This window comes from Meleagris gallopavo, chromosome 11 (genome assembly GCF_000146605.3).
Source record: "Meleagris gallopavo isolate NT-WF06-2002-E0010 breed Aviagen turkey brand Nicholas breeding stock chromosome 11, Turkey_5.1, whole genome shotgun sequence".
In the NCBI taxonomy this organism is placed as follows: domain Eukaryota; kingdom Metazoa; phylum Chordata; class Aves; order Galliformes; family Phasianidae; genus Meleagris; species Meleagris gallopavo.
The window spans coordinates 20,791,148-20,800,780 of record NC_015021.2 but is presented as its reverse complement, the minus strand read 5'-3'; the positions used below and the strand labels follow the sequence as shown (position 1 = coordinate 20,800,780).

At 41.9% G+C, this 9,633-nt stretch overlaps 1 long non-coding RNA gene across 1 annotated transcript in view; it reads right to left on the bottom strand.

Moving 5' to 3' along the window:
- The window catches only part of LOC109369531, a 26,366-nt gene that overhangs the window by 11,305 nt on the left and 5,428 nt on the right, over positions 1-9,633 (bottom strand). The window contains exon 3 of the long non-coding RNA XR_004160874.1: positions 4,011-8,834. This is a non-coding gene — a long non-coding RNA (uncharacterized LOC109369531). The remainder of the gene's footprint in view (positions 1-4,010; positions 8,835-9,633) is intronic.

Below are 9,633 nucleotides of genomic sequence, written 5' to 3'. Positions count from 1 at the left end.
GGAGGTTGGCAGTCCTGCCTGTGGCAGGCAAGTTGGAGCTTGATGATCCTTGAGGTCCCTTCCAACCCAAAGCATTCTATGATTCTACAAAATACAGGCAATGAAGGGAGATGCGAGTGCCAGTCTTGCTAGAGCTCTGCATCCACCTGGACAGGTACCAGGACAGCACCAGGTACCTCCTCAATCAGTTCTGCTAGTGAAGTCAATGGGCTAGTTAATAAAAAGTCAGAGATTGTGGAAGTAATTGCAAGACCTAGAGAAACATGAATACGAAAGATCTTAAATAAAAAGAAATCCAGTAAGTCAGCATTTTGATTAAAATGCTGCAACTAATATGCATATCTGTCTATCTATCTATGATCTGATATGACTTTTAATCCTTCCTTCAAATCCCAATCATTAATAAGGGATAGGGGTGGATTGAAGAGGACCAAAGTGATTTATTGATACCAACTCAGAGCCATGGCTGTAAATCAGGACAGTGAAGAAGTATGCCACTGCTGGCTTATGTTCTCTTCCTGAAAAGGGACAGGGATGAATGAACAAGTGTCTGAATGAATGACTGAATAGATGAATGAATGAAAGAACGAATGCATAATCAAATAAATACATTAAAATACATTGCCAGCTTGCTAGGATTACACAGCAATGGAGCTCTCTGGGGGCTTCATACAATTATCGGCGACGGTGTCCTCGTTTTTATATAAATTAAAACCTACTTTACTCAAACCTTCCGAGTGCTTAATTTTTACCAAAAACCAAAAGTTGCTTTGCATTTAGAAAAACTACAGGATTTGGCTCCTGTGCTACCAAACCCACATCCCTGCATAGCTGCACACACTGAGTGGAGCACTGTGCTCCCGCTGTGCAGCTGGGGTTGGCTGCCAACCGATGGTCCCCAAGGTGCTGATACAACAGGTACTGTACTGCAGCAGTACTCGTGAGGACAGATTTGGGGAAATCACCCTATTTTCTCCCCCCACTGCAACATCGAAACACTTTCATTTTTCCAAGCTGTGACCCCGGCCCTGCATTTGTGCTACGTCTGGGAAATGCAACGTTAGGAGTTGCCATCAGTATTTCAAGGTGGCATCTTTTTCCTGGGCAAGGTACAAGGACAGCTGGTAGAAACCTTATTGGTACTCAGCAATGGATGTAGGCTTTCTGACCTCAAGGCAAAGGTTTTATTCCTTTCCAAAAGAATGTGGTGATTCGTTTAATTTTTTTTTCCCCTGTAAAACAGCTGCTTTGAATTTTGCTATCTGATGCGATGAAGGTCACTGGAATTTCCTTCCCTTTCCCTCTGCTTTGGAAATGACTTCTGTATCAAGGCCCTGGAGGGTGAAGCTCTTCTAACTCAAGACAAATATTCTCCACGTGAGAGGTACAGAGATACTGCTGCCAATTTAATTAGCTTTCACACATTCACACCCAGATGGATGAATTTTTGGAAGGAAAGAATATTAAATCAATAGGAATAAACTACTTTATTTCTTAAAAATAACTAAGCCAACAGTTTCATTTCCCACTGTTAATATTTCTGTCAGTCAGGTCAAGGATAATGAAACAAAATTCTAGGAAGATTCACCTAAGCCTTGACTTTTCTTATTAAAAATGCTCCCATTCATAAAACCTACATTTGCAAATGCAAAATCAACAGTTAAATGTTTGCTTTTCCTGTGTCCGCATCTCTCCAAGGAGAGATGATCTTTATCCAGTTTTCACCTATAATAATTCGAGGAAGTTTTTAGAGGAAAAACAAGTTTTCCCAAACTTTTCTTATTATTACTACATATAAGTAAATACAGTTTGCTGTTAACAGAACCAGTGTTTTCTTACAATAACAACATTTTTGTCCATATATCTCTCCATTCATGGTTTGGATTAATTCATTTCCCCCGCAATTAAATAAAAAACACACTCAACATGGCTATATACAATAAACAAAAATGAAGAATAAAGATGTTGTGGAAATTATGGAGACACACAACCAGAGAAGTGCAACATACTTCAGCAGAATCCAGGTAATATATTTTAAGAAACTGCTTCTAGCAGAGAAAATAACTGCTAAAAGCAGGTGTTTATTCTGAAAGCTGTAGCAATATTTTTCTGTCATGTCACATTAAATCACTCAGGTTGCATCACGTTGTGCTCCACTACATCATGTTAGTACATATGGTGAAGAAGGCAAAATGCAGTAACAGGATGTGACAGACAACATTTAGCAAAAATATTCACTTATTTGACTCAGATACTTGCTATCAGTTTGAATAGGGATGTGTGGTACCAAACAAAGCTGACAGATAGAAATGAACTCAGCAAAGAACTCACCCAAGGTAGATGCAAAAGCTTCTTGTCTCATACCCAGTACTCACTCTCCTGGTGGTCACTGCTCTCCTCAGCTCTCCTCACCATTCCTTTCCCTGCTGTAAGTAGCTCTACCAGCTGGTTGTTGTTTTCTTTTGATAAAAACACAAGCTCCCTATGTGGGACTAATCACATCCTGCTGTACTTAACGAGTCCCCTTAAATGGCAGTTGATGGAATTGCCATAAATCATTTTTATATGAATGAAATTGTGAATTACACCCCCCCCAAAAAAAAAAAGTGCATGGCACTGTGCGTTTATGTATACAGAGGGACTATTTCAGCTAACAAGAAGCTTATTCTTGAAGGCACCTATATTTTATACTGTGGCAAAGTCTTTCTGACAAACTTAAAAATATAGAGGGTCCTTTATTGCTCTTGGAGGAAATATTTCATGGCAACACTTCTGAAAAAGATTTAGCAAAGTAGTGCATGCTCCTGTAAGTGAATCAAGTAATCCTCCATAACAGGGGAGCTGAGGAGCATGCCTTGCTTCACAAGGGTTTCCGTAAGTATTGATCCTGACCTACATGAGGACTTCCAACCCACACAGCACCTCTTGGACAGCCTTCAAACCATGACGTGTTCTGTACAATCTGTCCTAGCAGGAATTAGGATGGGAGAACTTCATGCCAAGTATCAGCAGTGCCAGCGAAGGTGGCTCGATGGCCTAAGGCCAGGCTGCTGAAGTGCGAGGAAATTTGCACATGGACATGAAGACTTCCCTCTTTCTAGAGGTGGAGCCAAAGAGATGGGCCAAGCTGCCATGTGTTTTCTGTACCTCACCAATACGGACCCAATTCAGTCAAGCGCATGGCTGCAACATGAAGGGAAGGAATAAGGAGATACCAGTGATGTGTAGGATCACGAAAAGAAAGCGATGTATGTCAAAACTTAAGTTTGTATCATGGCAGCAGTGTGCAAGGTCCGTGGTCCTTTGCGTAGCAGAGGGAATTATAACACAGAGGGAATTGATTAAATGATGCACCCAAGTAATACATGTGCCCATTTCTTGGCATGGCTCTCTTCTGCTTGTTCAAGCAGTTATCATCAGAGTCCTAAAGGAAAGCAGTAGAGGACCAAAGCAGCCCAAAATGGGCTCTCCACAGTGCCACAAACAGGGGGTTTCTCCTAGCAGCAGAGGATGGCTGAGATGAACGAGGCTTTATCCAAATGTTAGGGAATAGAACACAAAGAAAAGGACTCATTCTTCACAAAGCTCATGCACTCCCTGAGAAGCTGCTCAGCACTGAGGAGGCTGCACCGGCTGCCACGTCCTGAGGTAACTCCTTTGGTGTGGTCCTGGAGCGTGGTGAGATCTGGGAAAATGGGAAAGGGCAATGGCTGGTGGGAGGACAGAGAGGGCAATACTGGGGGAGGCTGGAAGTGGCTGGGTGCTCATATGACGCCATGAGTACGTGAGCCTCGGTGTCTTCATCCAGAACACAGCCTTTGCCCAGTTAGCATGCTCTGTGGCGTGTGCACCTCTCTCTTGTACTCAGCCTGGGTTGGGTCCTTCACCAGCCCATTTCTCATGTGCCATAATGCACACAGAAATGCTGTTCCTTGCACTTGATCACACTGCCTCTCTAGTGGCTTTAATTAAAAGGTTTCTGCCCATCAGTGTCTGCAGAGGCCTCTTACCTTGAGCTTGCTTTTGAAGCCCAGTCCTGAGCTCAGTGGTGCTAAGTGAAAAGCCATCGTCTGAGCAAGCATGCTATTCTCTTCTTACCTGATGAAAAAGAATTAAAAAAAAATGATTAAATAATTAATATTGGATGTTGCTTAACACTTGTTAAGAGTCTTAGTTAATAATTTTCTGAAGCTTTTTTTTCTTTTTTTTCTAATTTGGGAATAAAACAGATATAATTGAGCATGTCATTCTGAAGCAGCAAATAACACTGTGCAGAGAATTGAAGGAAACACGTTTCTTTGATTAGAATGTTTTTCTCATTAGCAGGATGTTCAAAATAAAGCAAAAATATTTGAAGCACAGAGCCAGTGGCAGTACCAAGTTAACGCTGGCGTGCTCCTGCATTTTACCTCATGTTTACTAATCAATCAGAAAGGACTCTTGCCGCAAAGAAAGGTCACATCTTTCATCACAAAACTGAAACTCTTTGACAACAAACAATTGGAACTTCACTGCTCTGTTTAATGTGGATTCCAGCACAGAGAGTTGAAGACCTAGACTATGGGATGGTGGCTGTGGGATGAGGTGAACGCGCAGAGCTATAGATGCCCAAATGTTTGTTGACCCCTACTGCGAGTCTGGATGTCACAGGCCAAAATGTGCACGTGTTAAAAGCTCTTGAAAGAGCTGGGGTGGACGTGGAGGCTGATCATGAATGCTGTTTTTGCCGTTTTCTTTTCCCTCTGCTAGCTGCCCAGGCATCAGCATTTCCAAGGAGTCTTCTGGGCAGTGACAACAGTGGGATGCAGACCCAAGCCGGCCAGGATTTACTCGATCCCCTGGAGGAATCATTGATATAAAATGATGCACACGTTACTGGCAGCTATAGCATACACTGCATGGCATGACACACACATAAGTGAGATTAATGTGAGTTCTGGGCATCATTAGCTCAATTAAAACTGTGATTTTTTAGTTCAGACCTACAGGCCATTGCAGAGAAGAGTAATCATAAGGCAGAAACGAGCTCCCTAGTTAAAAATTAATTCCCTAGACTAAAAATATAATCAAATGATGTCTACAGTATTTTATGAAGAGCTGAGAGGATAATAAAATTTAGAGCAGTGCAACATTTGCATTTTGTTCATTTCTATCCATATTTTTCCACACACTGCCTTTCTCTGTGCTTGTTAATCACATGCGCTGCTACAGCCCTGGCATTTTAAGATCACTCTTCACATCAAGATTGAAAGGAAACTAATTACAATTACATTTCAGGGTGGTTGTTTAAAGCTGGTACAGCATTGAATACAGCAGAGGAGCCTTGACCTTTATTTGTAAGCATGGAAATAAGGTAAGGATGAAAGATTGCTTTTCCTCCAGCTCATAGGCAGGGATCAGGAGGCCCTCCAGAAAAGCAGGGAGGTGGAAAGTCCCCATTCAATTTCTCTCCTCTCCTCCTCTCCCGTGCTGGCAGCAGAGGCCAGTAGTGCTATGCAGAAGCCGTGCTCCACTGCAGCGTGAGGGGAAGGGAAGCACCGCACATGTTGCAGCTCCCTCGGGCTGCTGGAAGGATAAGCAGTGAATCAGCAGAGCTGAGGACCTTGCTGTTTTGACCCCAGCCCAGCTCATTTTAATCCATTCGTGTATGGCAAATCCTTCCCTGGGGCTGGGCACAGACACAAGCTCACCTGGTGCTTCACGCTGCGTTGATGCAATGATGGAAGGTATCGATGTTCATGGGCTACCTGCGGGCAAGAGCTGTGAGCGGTGCTGCAATCTCTGCTGCTCGCATCATGGCTCAGTGGTACCAATAGGATCTGTGCGAGTGCATCAGGGGAAGAATAAGGACCCCTACCCTGAGGAAATACAGGTAATCCTAGCGTAGTCTTACTTTCATAAAAAGTGAATACACCTAGAGCGTGCTGAATGGCAAATTATTCAGAAGGTTTAACTTGCTTCTGTGTCTTCCTATTTTCAAAAGTTTAATTTTAGTAAATTTGTACCACGCTCAAAATAAACCAAGAGGTAGTTCCACAAACAGGTTCAAATCAGGAATTGCTGTTGTGGTGGAGCTCTGGATGTCCCTTTCAGTATCATCACCTGGCATTTGAAGTCCTGTAATGGTGCGTATTGACCCTCAGGAGATCTTCTGATCTCTGCAGGTTATCACAACTTTACACTGAAATGGGTTCATTGAAGACACAGCACTGCAGGCATTCTGCATGCCAGACCCACAAAATGTAGGCAGTGATTGTATTGCTTCATGTATATGGTGCTGCATTCATCCTACAAGGTCATTTCATTCGCCAGCCCCACTTTTTGGGCAGAAGTCACTGATGGTCCCTAAAGTCCAGTGAATTTGATATCTACCAGGTCATTATCATCTGTGGGTCAGAAAAACTCCTTTTTGGGTATTAACTAATTAAAAGAGGGAAAACTGCCACAGACACAACCCATCCCAACAGCTCCCAACCTCCATAGGCATGGTGCTGGCTAACCCAGCTGGCAGATGGCCATGCTGTGTTGAGGATGCTGGGGATCTGGTTGCCACTTCAGCCAAGAAATGAAGGTTTCACAGCACTTCCGCAGTGCATTCTGTGTCTGTCTGCACTCTCAAAGCAAAAATTTAATCATGCAAATATTTACAGAAATTGGGGAAAAAATAAAGACCAGTGAAAGCCGCTGCAGTGAACTTCTAATTACAAATCCACAAAGTGTTTATGAATAAATTTATCTATTATTTGTCTTGTTCTAGCACTGCGCATACTTTGCCTTGTACCATTAGAGTCTGAAGGAAACAATATGCGGCATGAAAATGAAAACAATTTGACTTAATTATTTATACCATTACCACCCTTTTGAATTAAGCCCTCCATTTCTTTGGTATTTTGTAAAATTTAACTGGTAATTACGCTTGTTTAATTCATTTATTTTTCGACTACTACAAGGAGATTAAAAAAAAAAAATAGACAAAACCCTACCAGAATGCAAAGTGCCACTATGTTCTCAAATTGTAAATGATTCTTTTAAGCTTTTATGACTATGAAAATATAAAAAATGTACTATTTTCTATCATTTTGTCTAAAGTGTGTCTGGCTACACTCCAACACTATTTAAGTATAAACAGCAAAAGCCTTAGAGGACAAGTAATCATACTTAAATGACACAAAGATCATTAAAATAATGCTCAAAAACCACGGCAAAATGAGACACTGCAAGGCTGTTTTCTTCCTTGAAGTGTTTCACCAGATGGTGAAGAGCGCTGAAATAGATCCGAGAGATAAACAAAAAGCATTTCATCAGCTGTCTCACACCAGCGCCGTGTAGCACACACAGCCCCCATCTGAGCTGGTGTGAAGTGGCATCTCCAACCTCAGCCTCACCTAGAGCTGAGATGCTGAGAATACCGAGGTGCTGGAATGAAGCTGTGCTGAATCATGGCCTGGGAAATCCCTGCTTTGTCCTATGGAAGTCATCGAGCAGATTTATTCAGAAATGAGAACAAATGAGCATGTCAGCAGAAGTTATTGAGGCAATTTGTGATAGACGTAATGGGATGTTTTCCGAGCTCATAGAGAAGAGCCATGCCTTTAAATTGCTGCACAATAATTTTATTTTGATACAGGAAAAGAGGTTTTTTTTGTTGTTGTTTTTTTTTTTTAAATTCAGAAATGACAACCTGCATCAGTGGCGATGCGTCAGCTACTGGTATTTAAATACAAGGGTCTCAGAAGTCAATCTTTTCTCACATAAAGGAAAAATCCTTTCCTCTTGGCTAGAGGTTTCTACTTTTAGGAACGTTGGTAATCAAAATGAGTGCTACTCATCCATCTGTGCTCTCCTCTGGACGTTTAATCTCTGCTTACATGTATTTTGTGGAATCCTTGAATGTACAAGACTAAAGTATTTGGAGGTCCTCAAATCTTCACTGAGTTCTGCTAGCCTGTACCCAACCTGGCTCTTCCTAGATCCTAATGGAAAAGCCTGTTGTGCTCTAGGAGATGGCATTTATGCTACCAGAGCTGCAAAACCACAGTAGGCAGAAAAGGTGCCCTCTTGAAAGAGAGGATTTCATATCAGCTGAATGCAAGCGGCTGAGCCAAGAAATTGGAGAAGGGTGTCGGTGTATTTCCAAGCTCCCCACCTTCCAGAAACGTTGGGTTGCTCAACTACTTCCTATCCAACATGCCTGGCAATTCCAGATCCACAAGAAAACTCATATTTTGTAGATAAATCAGCCTGAAATGGAAGATGACTTAATTTCCAACTGGCAGGCATTCTGGTTCCATGCTGTGCAAGGAAACAGCCACTCTCACGTGTCTTTGCAATGAGTAATCCTAATGTCCTAATAACATCTTATGCACAGCACTTCATATACTTCCATTATATAGAGCTAGCAACAAAAAATGAAATAAAATCCCCCAACACTTTTGGCATCTTCATACTGAATGGGTGCTCAGAAAAGGAGCTTGCAAATTGGAAAAGATGAATTTGATTTTTGCAATTCAGTTGACCAGTTTGCATCCAGCTCATGCACTAAAGTAAAAAGCTTATGCATAGAGAGTTCTCAACAGTCTGCGTTAAATGAGCTGCTGATTTTAGCCCTCTTCCTTGAGGACAGTTGACCATTAGATACACAGATACTATAGGTGACCTTAATTCATCTCTGCCATCACCCTCAAGCAGTGGCACTGGGCCAGGATGCAGAATGTCCCAAAATCTTACAAATGGACTGTACACCTCCAAATGGATGTGATCTTCCATTGATCCTCAATGTTATTTCCAAGCCAAATAATCTGAGAGAGCTGGGAGTCTGTGCCTCAGTTTTTCATCTGTAAAACAGCAATAGAAGGACATTTAGAAAACTTATTTTTTTGCCCTAAAATGGATTTTTTTTTATCTCTAGAAGGGTATTTGGAGGAATATCAGGTCTTTCTGATAGTTATTTTCAAAAAAAACTTAACAAGAGCTGATAGTTTCTGTCTTCATCCAGACAAGGGCTTTCTTCCTTGGTTTGAACTTAATTATGCCATCTGAGCTGTGGCACAGAGGCCTCGATGAAGATCCTTGCTTTCTACTCAGGGAAGTCTCTGCGTTTGCATTCACTTTGCCAGAAGCTGCTGCTCTCGGGACTACAGCTCCAATGAGGAGTTCTTCAAACTTGGCAAAGCTCCCATTGTACATTTATTTTATATTCTACCTAAATTCTAGGCAAAATACCATTACTTGTACTTAGATACTAATGGGTTTGAGAGACAATAAAAGCTTGAATCATACAGCAGGCATATCGAATTCATATCTTTTGAACGCGTTATGCTGCTGAGAGCTCTGACTCCGGTAGCCGGCAGAGGTTGCTCTGATGTTAATGATTAATCATGGAACTTATTTTCAGTAATAAAGCACAAATATTTAAATGATTAAATGACCTACGAGCCAGCATGATGAGGAATGTGTTACATGTGAGCAGCCTGCAAAGCAGCAGTTCCCAGCTCACGGACAACACGCTGCTTGCTGAGCAATGCCAGCACCTCTCTTGGCCACTATTGCTTCTCAGGAGGTGGTGAAAACTGGGATTCCTCCTTGAGCATATAAATTGTGTCATGCTGGCCTTTAAAAATCAGGTTGCTTTTT